The 13,655-nt window shown below is 53.6% G+C and overlaps 1 pseudogene; it reads left to right on the plus strand.

The window, feature by feature from the left end:
* The window catches only part of LOC119098917 (cytochrome P450 307a1-like), a 70,599-nt pseudogene extending 57,801 nt beyond the window's left edge, over window positions 1–12,798 (plus strand).
* Window positions 12,799–13,655: the final 857 nt, after the last annotated feature.

The following is a 13,655-nucleotide window of genomic DNA, read 5'->3' on the forward strand; positions in this document are numbered from 1 at the left end:
GTCCGTTTGTCTCAGACATCATTCAACATTGAGAATACTTAAAAACCGTCACAGACACCACTTCTTCAAGTGACGCGCTGGATAGGTGTCGTCGCTGAGTTACCGATGTATGACGTCCGACCGATGTACCGATGTATGACGTCACACCTTGCAGAACGGCTCTTGCGACGTTCGTCGTGGAAGACAAATGGTTACCTGAAAGCTAAGCTACTTTAAATCATAATAAAAAAAGAGCAGCCATAGCAATACGTCGATCCATACGGTGGTCAACATTAGAATGTGACTCCATAAACATAGGATGTGGAGATCTTTATCCAATTTATAAAGCAATGTTCCCACAACAGCTTTTCTTGCAGTATGCATCTATATGACATCTATCCTAATTAGCCAGATTCTTTGCTACAGTAGAAATATCACAGGTAGGTGGTCATCATTGGCTGCTAATACTTTTAGGTTTCGAAAACAGAGAGCCGAAGACATACAGTCTTCGCAGGTTTGCATCAATCGGGATGGTAATTATAACAAAGCAGTGAAGAAAAGTCCGGTGGATGGTCATCATACCGATCTGTTCCCTGCAAATCAACTGTACCTCTTCGATTAGCTGTAGTCTTGTAGAGCGGCAAACGACGCGTCTTAGGACTGCCCAAGCAGGGACCCAACAATATGTACTCTGCACACTGTCGGTTCTTTTGACTCCTTTGACTCTGACTTTGGGGGCGTCACACCGAAGTACCCATGGGCGTATCTACAGTACCTCCATAACTCCATCCCACGTTCACATTCCGTCTGTCACGTTTGTTTGTCAGCGTCGGGGCCAATGTCTTCCAATATCTATGTCGTGCATCACAATGCCGCGGAGATGACTGGAGCTGTAAGCATGCATAACATCATTGCCAAACATTTCTTCTGAACTACTGCCTCCATGAAATTGCCGAGCTGCTGACAACATCCCAGGAATGGCGCGAATAGTCCACCTTTGTTTCGCCATATCATTACCATAGCTGACCGCCGCTCCCTCCGATACCTAGTCATGCCAGTGACGAGCGGCTCTTAGAAGAGTGTGTGACTTAACTGTTTGCTTTCACTTTTGAATCACGATATTGCAAGCGTGAACATACGCAGCCCAGCTTAACTCGTCTCGACTATGAAATCGTGAGCTAATATGGTTAGAAAATAATTGCATAAACATATACTGTTAGCAGGCATATACATGCCGTGAAGCGTTAGAAGTGCTAAGCTCAAAGAAAAGCTGTCTTTTTAACTGTCCCATACACCGTTTGTAAAGCCAGCATACTCGTGGCGTTGACAGATGGTAGGGAACAGGGCGAGGACGGAAAAATAGAATGAAATGGGAAGATGACAGAAAACTGTGTTGGTAGACAGCGTGCATGTGGTGTCCTCCCTATAAAATGATTGTCACTCTCGGCATGCACGAAATAGAAGATACAATCAATCACTTACAAAAATTCCCTCAACCGCCCGATCTCTGCTGATGGAAAAGAACCTTCGCCAACCAAACATAAGCTAGAAACCAGCCGGGCAAGAGTCATTAAATCAGTCAGGACCCCGTACAGAGCAAGATTGGCCACGCCGACTTCGCTCCTCTTGTTTGACCAGAGCGGACGGGAAGCCGCTCGGCTTGCCTGACCAGAGCCGACGGGAAGCCGCTCGGGTTGTCTGACCAGAGCCGACGGGAAGCCGTTCGGTTTGTTTGACCAGAGCCGCCGGGAAGCCGCTCAGTTTGTTTGACCAGAGCCGACGGGAAGCCGCTCGGCTTGTCTGACCAGAGCCGACGGGAAGCCGCTCGGTTTGTTTGACCAGAGCCGACGGGAAGCCGCTCGGCTTGTCTGACCAGAGCGGACGGGAAGCCGCTCGGCTTGTCTGACCAGAGCCGACGGGAAGCCGCTCAGTTTGTTTGACCAGAGCCGACGGGAAGCCGCTCGGCTTGTCTGACCAGAGCGGACGGGAAGGCCGCTCGGCTTGTCTGACCAGAGCCGACGGCAAGCCGCTCGGCCTGTCTGACCAGAGCGGACGGGAAGCCGCTCGGTTTGTTTGACCAGAGCCGACGGGAAGCCGCTCGGCTTGTCTGACCACAGCGGGCGGGAAGCCGCTCGGCTTGTCTGACCAGAGCGGACGGGAAGCCGCTCGGCTTGTCTGACCAGAGCGGATGAGAAGCGCCGGCTGGCAGCACCTGTTGCGCGAATGTGACGCCAGGCAGCGCCGGTGTCGGCGTCACCGCCGGCGCCGACGCGCGGTCGTAGTGCTTGCCCTGGACATAGCGTCGGAAGGCCTTCGGTGCCGCTGGTCGACAGTGACCTCTGACGTCACTGGCTGCCCGGGCCACCTCTGACGAAATGATGGCACGGATTAACGGGCGGCATGCAGTCGAGTCAACTGGTCGAAACCGGGCTTCTGCGCAACGGGTGTGCGTCGTTGACTGCGGTGACCCAGATGACCAGCAAGGCTTTCAACGGGCGCCGCGTCGAGAGAGTAGTCACCGGGCCCTCCTGTGTCACGCGGCTGGCGGCGGCGTAGTTGACGAAGGTGACACATGGAGAGGCCATCTCGTCCTGCCCATGGCATTGGCCTTGGCCGTGAGGAATCCCGTACTGTCCCGACAGTCTGCCGCCGACAGCACAACCATTTATGGCGTGTTAAACTTAACAGGGGTCCACTAGCGCGAGCGTTCGCTCCCTTGCCCATGTCTTGGCGAGACCGGGCGGAGGACTGCGGTCGCTGTTGGGCCAGAGGTATGCATGTACCTGGCGGAAGCACTGCTGATGGGCAAAGTGACCCGTGTATCTCAGTAAACCCTGCGTGAGTTGTGAAGGGCATTTGGTGCCGTCTGACTCGAAGTTTTTCGGAGCCGTTCTTGCGGACCGCTGGCCCGAGAGGTTGCGACACAACTGCCGTTGCTTGGGGGATGTACCACCAGTGCGAAGGGACACCGAAACAATCCCTCTTGTGCGTCAGCGCTGCCGCCTGCGGACTCGCCTCATTGTAGGAGCTTTAAGCGAGGTTGCAATTGAGACGTCAACATCCACCTGGATGATAGCCATTGAATGGCATCTTGAATGAGCTCGAGTGAGCCGAAATAGTACATTGGTCTGGAACTTGTTTGCCAAACTTCACGTAGGCACCTGTCCAGATCCTTACATCCGGCTTACAGCGGCGGCTATCTCATCAGACTCTGCTCCCACCAGGTCCTGTGAGTCCCAGCTTCCTTGGATCAACTCATTGACGCCACCACCAAGCCCACGATAACCAGTCTCTCCTCAGACATGCTTGACGATTGAGCCAGTTACCGGGCTAGGCCGGCGCCTGCAGACACGAGTGGGCGCGTCGCCGGAAGACTGGGTGGAGGGCGGGGCACTCGCGGCGGCGGGCCCCGGGACGACCGCTCGCGACACATCCGGCGAAATGAAGCATTTCCTGCGGAATACCGGTTCTGAAATCTACGAAGACTGCAAGCCGTAAACACGCCCTTGTTGGCTCGAACACTGGCCATGCGACACTCCAGAATGCTATTGAACGGAACATGTTTTGATTATCTAGGACGATCTATGGCTAGCGCGTGTGGATAGAACCCGATAGCACATCAGGATAGAACTTCATCTTTCGGCCCGCCCCTATGTACGCGTGCACGATTTCAGACCTTCCTTGCGGGCGTCTGGCATACAGCCGACGCCTGGGGCGCGCACTTGGCATCTAGCGGGTCACACTTACCCGTTTTTGAGGGTAGAGTGTGTGTGTGTAGGGGGGGGGGGGGGGCTCATGAGGGCCTTAGGCGATCACCGGTTTTCGCCCACCGCCTGGCGCCACAAAACCCACCCGGGACAGGGTTACATGGCCACGGTGTAAACACATGCACACGGACTGGTGGGGGCGGCCGACTCGTCCGTAATAACGGTGTTCAGGACTGTCGCCATATTCCACAATACTTCCACAGGCGGAAGTATTGTGGAATTCCACAGGCCTTGTTCGGCTCTGCTCGCATGACGACTCGACTGTTGTCTTGTCTGGAGGTGCGATCTTCAGCCTTGTTGGGCCCGCCCGCATGACGACTCGATTGTTGTCTTGTGGGAGGTGCGATCCGCAGCCGTGTTTGGCTCCGCCCGCATGACGACTCGACTGTTGTCTTGTCTGGAGGTGCGATCTTCAGCCTTGTTCGGCCCCGTCCGCATGACGACCCGACTGTTGTCTTGCGGGGAGGTGCGATCTGTAGCCTTATTCGGCTCCGCCCGCATGACGACTCGACCTTCGGCTCGAGCCGACGTCGGAGAGTCGAGCGTCGGCAGTTCTCGAACCCGTCATTAGGTCACACACACCTACATCCTACCCATTGATGAGGTTTTTGCCGCTCCATCAAAACAGTAGCCTTCTCTTTAAACAGTGTGACACTTTTGACAAAAAACTTTTTTGCAGAACATCCAATGCGTGTGGGCTTTAGCTATCGGAACTGCTCCAAGAGACGCATTGCAAACCGATTTCACAAACGTACAAAGCAACCAGTTCCAACGTCATGAAAACTTAAAATTTTCAGACAAATGGTGACGGTTTGGCACATATTGCTCCAAGGATTATGAACAACATTTTAGAGCGGACTTCTTTCAGAGATATGTAGTAAACATAACATTTTACGGCTGTTAAGCGCTTTTTAAAACTACCATCGTTTTGAATTTTGTATCATTGCGGGAGCCATCGGCTTTCCAGTTCTTGTTAGATATCCGATTTTGCTGTATTTTGTGTAATTCGTTGTCCGTTTTTGATTCTGTGGACATACATATTTTCGCATTAATTCGCAAGTTAATCGAGGTCCTCAACCAACTCCATACCAATTAACCCCGCATCGTGTCCTCCCTACCCACAATGGATAACTCCCGCATCAGACGCAGACTACTTCCAGAGAGACAGTGGATACCGTCCCGGACACGGCACACAACGGCACATGCCAATAAACACATAGAAGAGAAGCTCAAAACCAACGGCACCTATCCATTCACTCTTGGGTCTGTGGCACGGAGATCAGACAAGAGTTGTTCCAGCTGAGAAAAACTTATCTGGACGAAGGCGCACACCAAGATGGCTCCGACAAGATGTAGAGCTGCCAGGAAGATCCTGACTTTGAGCTCCAGTTGGGTCGCAGCAGGCGGCGGTCAGTACTAGCGATGCTACCTGACGGCGTCCTCGACTCGGTAGAAGTCACGTGACCGACTTATTACCGCGGGTCTCCAGCTGAGCGGTTTGGCCACTTACTTCTTCTGTTATAAAGTCAACTGTTGCCGAATCGAACTGATTCTAGTGAGCAGGAAAACCTGCAAACGCAGACGACATGTCAATCAAAACCGCGTGACTCAAGAACGGCGACAGAAATTTGGAAGCGTATATCCACTGACAAGAAGGCCATTGTATCGCACAGATGATGCACAAAGGCGGAACTGGAAAGTTTCAGGGACTTGCCGTTGCGTTTTCTGAGCTGATAACCTATCAAGAAGGTAAGCTTTTGGGCGCTCCTGAGATCGAGAACTCCACGGGAGAAGTACAGCTTAGCGCATCCATGATGTTCGTTAAAGACTGGGGTCACACCTCGGCAGACAGAACACTGGTGTTCGACACCACCGCCAGCAATGCTGCCCGAACACCAGGTGCTGCCACTGAAGTGAAGCTGACTGCTTATTCTAGCTCACCTGGAAACATCACGTGGCGGTGAGTGAAATGCGAAGCATTTTTCCATGGATACGTTTAGTTTGAATGCATTCGTGTCGAGATTCATTCATGCTTCAGTAACAGAGCGCAGCTTCGAAAAATTAGTGGTGAGGTTTGAAGATGGTTAGTACGTCTCAAATTGCTCTCAAGTTAAACACATAATCTTAACAGTTTTGACTCAGTGTTCTATCACAGATTGAAGCGGGGTGGAAAAGGGAGCGTCACCTACCGAGCACCCATCCTCAAATTGCTTCGTTTCACAGAAGATCATCATCTCCGTTCTCAACAGGTATCTAGGGCGATCAATGGGAAGACAAGTGGTCCCGTCCCGACAGAGAATCATCGCTTTCTCCAGGGACAACTGGCGTGAAATTGATACACTGAGTTTCGCTGCGTGGGCATTGGTGATACAAGCTCAATCCTGAAAAATGCTGCCGGCAACACCACCGCTCAACTTTCGTGGCGCAGAAAATATTCCCGAGATAACTACCGGGAGCTTGCAGACCTGAATCTATCCATGCAAGGCCGCAGCAACCGCTATGACATGCATGACCCAGGAGCCCACTGCGATGCACGATGGGCTAGCACCAGTGCTCTGCTCCTTCAGGCGGCCGGCGCCAGTGTTACAGGCCTTCAGGCGGCTGGCATGGACTGATCAGTGAGATCCGGAGCAGCATGGTAACCGTGCCGCAGATGGCCCGATGCTGCGGGTTCACGGCGCTCGTGTATGTGCCTCACTGGCTCAAGGTGACGAGCGCCGTCAACATCCCGCAGCAGGACCTGCAGCTGTATGGTAACCTCGGAGACTGCAGAGCACTGGGACAAGGACGTCGCACAGGGCAGCGCAGCGAACCCTCTTTCGGTGCTTCCGGCACATGGTGGCGGGAAACGAGTTCCGCTGCCACCCTGCAGGATGAGGATGAAAGCTGAAGACCTGTCTGCCATGGTGGTAAACCTGTTCACCACTGGGAGGCCAGCCTCTTTCTGGCTGGAAAGGTCACGCCGATGGAGAAGCCGGTCTGATGGGTGTGTTAGGGTTCCACGCTTGGCGCGCTTTCGCCATCTTGCGCTTTGATGTAGCCTAGCAAAGCAAGGAGCCCAGGTAGCGGAAATACCACCTTCCTTCCAAAAGCTGAAAACGTTCGCCAAAAACGTGAATAATCCCACAGAAAAGATATCAAACTGCTGAGAGACTTTGGAAGTCTTTTGATTTATCCTCAGGTGCAGTGAATCATGAATACTATTGCATAGCCTTGCATAGAAACCCCTAAGCTGTTAAAACAAGCCCCGAAGACTGCTGGTGCAGCGTGGGGTGAACGTCCTCTCGTCGAAATATTTCCGTCTCACATGTGCCGTGGTCCGTACGTCATCAGTTATGGCTCGCACGCAGGCCGACCGCAGCTGACCTTGTGACCTTTCAGCGACCTTTAACCTTTGAGTGACTTTTCTCGCGCGCGCGCACGTTCTTCTGGAGTAATATGTGACAGTGAATTTGAACTTAGCGTGATTTTGTACCCTCAGACACCCAAAATTTTGATATTTAAAACTCAATTTGGGGAACTACACAAATAGGAACAACGTGCTGACCTCACCTGACCCACAGCCACCGTATCTTAAGTTTTGAATGGCTAGGTAGAACTCGAAATCAGCATTCCTTGTTTCAATGATAGACTGCCCGAAATGGCCAAATTTAGCGTTTTACTTTAGTATAAAAAACTAGGAGTAAAAACCTCACAGTGACCGACCTGTAACTTGAACCTTGAGGTGTCGTATGCAGTACCAACAGATCTGTAATTAACTGAGTGGTCCGTCTTAGTATATTGTGGAGCCACGTCAAACCATTTTTGGATAACGTGGCAAGAAATAGGAAATTTTCGAAACCAGCAGAAGCCTTATCTTTGACTTAGGCCCAGAGGTAAACTGAATTTTCAAAACACTGCCTCTGTTCGAAATCACTTGTTGCCTGCAATATCATGCCTGTAATTTCTCTCTCTCTCTTAGATGTTCTGTCCAGGAAAGCTAGGAAAATGCACGGTATTTTCAATAATCTAAAAATATATGTTCTGCCCAGCGTCACCAAGGCTCGTGAGTCCTGCAGGACAGTCTCAGTTCCGGACCCAACACTCTGACAACACGGCACCCGAGTCCCCAGCGTCGAGACTGCCGACTGCCACGCGATGACTGCAGACTGCGGCACCAGCGCGCCAGTCTGCAGTCTCCGCGGCGCATTTGAGCTGCGCCGGGTGGCTGTCGGCGCCGGGTCGCCTCTGATTGGTCGCGGCGGCGACCGGCCGGCCGCTACTTAAATCTCCGTCCCGGTCCGGGCCGCGTAGTCGTCTCTCCGCAGAGAGCGAGCATCGGCGGGTCCCCAGCCATGGACACGCTCAGCATCATCCTGTTCGCGGTCGTCGCCGCGCTGCACGCGTTCGGCCCTCCTGCTGACGCAGAAGCGGAGCTGGACCCGCTGCGCCTGCTGCGGCCACGGCTGGCCACTGGCGCCGGCCGGCGTCCGCCACGCCCCTGGGGTCTACCTGTCATCGGCAACATGGTTCAGCTCGGCCTCAAGCCCAACCCATACGAGTGCATGACGGGACATAAGCCGCCGCCTCGGGGCCGTGTATGCGCTCCGGCTCGGCGGCAACCGACGCCCTCGTCGTCAACGACATGGCCAGCATCCGCGAGGTGCTCGTCACCAAGGGCGACCATTTCGACGGCAGGCCCGACTTCCTGCGCTACAACGTGCTGTTCGGAGGCGACAGGGACAACTGTGAGTAGTGGCAGACGCCGGGGGCAGACTGAGCGCGTACCGAAACCTGGGGCACGAGGCGTTGGGCCACCAGAGACGTGCAGAGCCTGGAAGCCTCACGCTTACCAGACACGATTCATCAATGCAAGGATAGTTTTGCTGAACTATTCCTGTTCATTTACTTCTGGTTAATACGCGAGTGAGCCTATCCTTTCCACCGCGCGTCAGCGGGACGCGCTGAAAGTACTGTGTGTGATCACCATGTCCCATTATCCGTAGCAGCTTCCTACCAAGCCGATCAGTTCTACTCCTACCTGTTCGCCACCTGCGCAATTATCTACCGCACTGCAAAATGGGTTTCATTGAGCCCCCCACTGCAATGCAAGACCTGCTCACGGTTTGCCGTGCACGCTAACAGCCCGCGCCCTCCATGGAACTCGGTACCTCAGGAGGTATGGGTGAACGCGGCGCCCGCTCGCCCACCGGGTCTCGTCTGCGCCCACCACGGCCCCAACTCCTCGAGGCGGCCCCTGCGAGCTGACCCCGTTACCCTCCCGAAGGTCAAGTTTACGTTGTTTACGTTAGACAGTCGCTGCCCCATTGACCGCAACCCGGCAGCTGTAATGGGCCCGCCCGACCTTGGCTCGTCGACTCCGGCTGCAGCGGCGGGTGGAGGCGCTCCCCTTTGCCGGGGGGTGCGTCGTGGCCCGATACGAGATCGCTTATTACTGGCGATGCAGGTCCGCCATACGAGGAGCGCCGCCCGCCGGAGCGTGGCGGGATTCCCTCCTGGAGCGTTATGCAACCGTAAGCACCGTCGGTCAGATACTGTTGGATTATGGATTAGCACATACTGCTATGGTGGACAGTCCTGTTCACGTGCAAACAAGTGAAAAACAAAACCTGGCGCCTTGATGAGGATTGCACGAATCGCAGACCGTTAGAAATCAGGTCTGGAGATTTGAAGAAAGTGATAAACTTGCCTGAAATCTTTTAGACGGGCAACAAAATGTCACATACCTAGACCTCCTCGGCTTGAACTACAATTTTTTCAGGTGTTAGGATGATGCTTTAGCCACATTACACAGAAAATTAACCGTTTATTAATTAAGCTTTCGAGGGTCATCGCCACGGTGGTCGTCCCGAAACGTCTTACTATCTCATTTCATCGGCGTCCCATAGCCAGCCAGCAGTGGCCACCGTTCGGTTCCGGAAGCGCCGGTGGTCGAGCACCTGCGGCTCGGCCGGTCCGGCCGCGACGATCCCGTTACACCGGTCTCAGCTGGCCGGTAGAGGACCGGTAGAGGACCGGTAGACGGCTAATGTTCTGAGGCCGGACGGCCCGGCGGCTGGCCTCACTAGTTCAGCCAACACGCGTCAGCTGGGAGGCGCGGCCATTGTGGGGGACTGAAGCACATCCATAAGGCGAAGGGTGTGCGCCGGTTCCCGTCACGTGCAGCACGAAAGAACGTGTGCGTACTTGTGAAATCGAAAGCAGCCAGGCAGCACTCAAAAGCTGCAATTTGTATTCGTGACCGATATTACTTCTCCAGACTGTGCTCATGTGCCGCAATTGTGTTCTTTTCTCCTCAAACAGTGCATCCCAGCTGCTGTGATAAGGTACTCCACCCTAGCAATGGAATTTGTACCGTCTGCAGCCGGCTGGCAGGCAAACATTTCAGAATACGAATTTTCCCCATACACCTAACAAAAGAGGAATACATTGCACTAGGTGGTATATAGTGATATGTGTATGTTCACTATATGAACACACAATATGCAGTTTAGTGGCCTAATGTCATGAAATTGTGAGGCGCTTTCTGCACACAAAAAAGAGTCCCATGCCGTTGTTATGCAGCTTCTTATCTGCCTTCTGAGGAGGAAGGCCTGCCTGATAATGGAAGCCGGTTCCAGCGGAGGGTTTTTCCAATGGGAATTGCATCAGTCGTCTCACTTGACAGGCCGCTTTGCGTGTCTCTCGCGCTGTCACCCAGCAGTCGGCTTGTATTTGGGCTACCAGACTAATCACCAGAGTTTTAACCCCGTCCCAGCTACCTTGTATTGTTTTTTTCGGTCTACATATCGAAACAACTGCGGAGGAGACAAACCTTGAGTCCGGGGTACCCAAAAAGATCCAAGGCTGCACCAGTACCTTGGCCACTAGCACTAGTAACCACAGGGCACGGCGTCAGATGGCACGCCGGCACGTTCAAATATTTCGGCAGACAACAGACAGCACCTGCAGGCTAACGCTATTCAGACGGTGCCTGGAGGCTAACGCTATGCAGATGGTGCCTGCAGACTAACGCTATACAGACGGTGCCTGCAGGCTAACGCTGTTCAGACGGTGCCTGCAATCTAACGTTATACAGAGGTCGAGCGTTGGGCGATGTCGGCCCCTTTAAGACAATACCGGACGGTGTCTTCACTGACAGCACCTGTTCGTCGAGTGGGGCGGCCGGTGCTGATTTCTGGGAAGGACGTTGCGGTCATTGAGTTCCGCTTCGGCCGGTCCAGTCCGGTCTTCTTCGCGTGTTGCCGGGCTGAGAAAAGTTGACACATGGTTATTCCTGTGTTGGGACTTGGCAAGTTGCAGCAGCATTGCAATTTGCAGTGATCCTGATTCTTGCAGGTCATGCGGAATATACTTCATACACGGCTTGTACGAATAGTAGGCACTGATCACGTTATCCCCATATGACTATCTTGACCATCGTGGACACCTAGCCCGGCCTCAGTCTAATGGGTGGCCTTCTTTGTTACAGCTCTGGCGCTGTGCGACTGGTCCAAGAAGCAAGTGTCCAGGAGAACGTGGCTCGCACCTTTATGCACGTCAGGCCGGGCACGGACGTCTTCCAGATGCTCAACGACTCTGTGCTTGCCGAGATGACCACGCTGGAGCAAGCGCTGATCGACGCCAAAGGAGCTCCCATACAGTTCAAGCCACTCATCCAGAATGTCTGCTGCAACATCTTCTCCGACTATCTTTGCTCACGCAAATTCTCCCTGGACGATCCTAAATTCCAGAAACTCGTGCGCAACTTCGACGAAATCTTCTGGGACATCAACCAGGGGTACGCTATGGATTTCATCAGCTGGATGAAGGTGTTCCGTTTGGGCGCACTGAAGAACCTAGAAGACCTTTCTGTGGACATCCGGACACTTCATCAACGAGGAGATCATACAGTCATCACAAAGAGAGCTTTGACGTCGAGAATCCCCGGGATTTCGTCGATATGCTTCTCAAAACGCATGCAGGTGAGTTTCGGCCTTGGGTTTCACCGGTTTGAAGCGGTTTCTCATTGTCGTTTAGTCCGCAATGCTAAAGGCATTCAGAGCATGAATGGATGCACGGTTGTGCGCTACATGAGGTTCAGTCAGTACGAAGGGAGACAGCAATTTTAACACTTTCCTATTATCATCTGGTCACCGTCACGTTAGCGGCGTGTTGGGTTCTGCACCGCACCGTGCTCCACGCCACCCACCGTAGTGCTGACCGACACGTGCTCCCTGCGCAGGGCGAGGACGGCTCCCACGAGCCGATTTCGGAGGTCACCGGCCCTCTACGAGCTGGAGGACTTCATCGGGGGCCACTCGGCTGTCGGCAACATCATCATGCAGACTATCACACAGGTGAGTTCGGTCGCTTTCTCGACGTTCAGTGGAAAATAATCCAACAGTTAGCTGTTAGAAGAAGGCGTTGGGCTGACCACCTTAGTCCTCCATATCCGACTCTCTTTCTCGGTGGCTAGGGCCACTGAATTGTTTCACTTTGTGTTTTGTTTTTACATACGCGAACCAGTTTTGTTCACCACGTTTCCGCTTAACAAACATATCATCCCCGTGCGAAAGGCTGAGTAAGGCTTCAAACAAACCGAGCTCCTTGCAGATCAGTTAGTTCCTGTCAGTCTCTGAACCCCCAGTGTTCTCCATAGATCGCGCGCAACCCGGAAGTGATGCGGAAAGCTACAGAACGAGCTGGACGACCAGTGGGCGATCGACAAATCAGCCTGGAACGATCGGAAGCAGTCTGCCATATACGGAAAGCACGATGTACGAGGAGCGCGCTGCGCGTGTGCTCGAGCCCGATCGTTCCACACGTGGCCTCGCGCCACACAAACGGTCGGCGGCTTTCGACGTCCAGAAGGGCACCATGGTGTTCATCAAACAACTACGAGCTGAACATGAGCCGCAGTTGTGGTCGGACCCGGCAAACTTCGACCCGGCGCGTTGTCGTGCGAACGGCGCCCGTAGTGAAGGCCGCCAACTACTTTCCGTGCCCTTTTACCACCGGGAGGAGCAGCAGCTGCATGGGCTCGCAGCTGCTCACCAACATCACTTTCTGACCGGTGGACACAGTGCGCTACCAACGTTTGACGTGGCTGCTTGCCCAATGCGCTCAAAACGTGAGCATGGTGTCTTAAGCATATGAAACCCGGTTTGTCTTGCTCTACCCGGTCGACTCGTTCAGCCTCGTCTTCAAGGAGCCGATCCATCGGGACTGGTGGCACGTCCCGCGCCCTTAATGGGATAAGACGGGGACGGGGGCAGCTGGGAGATGGAGGTCACAGGCACAACCAGGCCTGGTGGCCGCGGCACACCGCCGTGACCGTATCGGGCTTATGTACTCTTCAGACGTGGTTTGTCCCTTGGTTTGTCTCCAGGTCAGGACTGTCATGCGGCCAGGATGTCTATTGTTCGGGAGCCTCTTTCCGACTGAGATGGCTGTGATCTCCGATACTTGATCTCCGTTACGGGGATGCTCTCATGCGTCTGAGCACCGACCGCCTCCCCCCCCCCCCCCCCTCCAGTTGCATTCCAACAGGTCCTGCGAAGCGCCGTCAAGATTCGGTTTGTGTCAGCCTCCAGCTGTACATATGTATTTATTTTTCAAGTTGGCCATAGTCATGTATCCAGCCAAGGGGCGCACATTTTTCAGGGGTCGCCATTTTCTTATGTCAAAGGCGATTTCAGGTTCTGTGGTGTTTGTAGTAACTCTGGGTAGTACTTAGTACCATAGCTCCCAATGATATTAAGTGTGTGATATTTCTGGATGAATCCATCTGCCTGTTTGCATGCACCAGCGACCGATTTGTGTTTTAGCGACCGATCTGTGGTCAAAAGCGTTATGAATTGATATGGTTGACAATATTGTCTTGAAAACAGCCGGGAGTTTTGCTATCGCTCAGAAAATAGACCGACT

Source organism: Pollicipes pollicipes, unplaced genomic scaffold (genome assembly GCF_011947565.3).
Source record: "Pollicipes pollicipes isolate AB1234 unplaced genomic scaffold, Ppol_2.1 Scaffold_4740;HRSCAF=5597_pilon_pilon_pilon, whole genome shotgun sequence".
Taxonomy (NCBI): domain Eukaryota; kingdom Metazoa; phylum Arthropoda; class Thecostraca; order Pollicipedomorpha; family Pollicipedidae; genus Pollicipes; species Pollicipes pollicipes.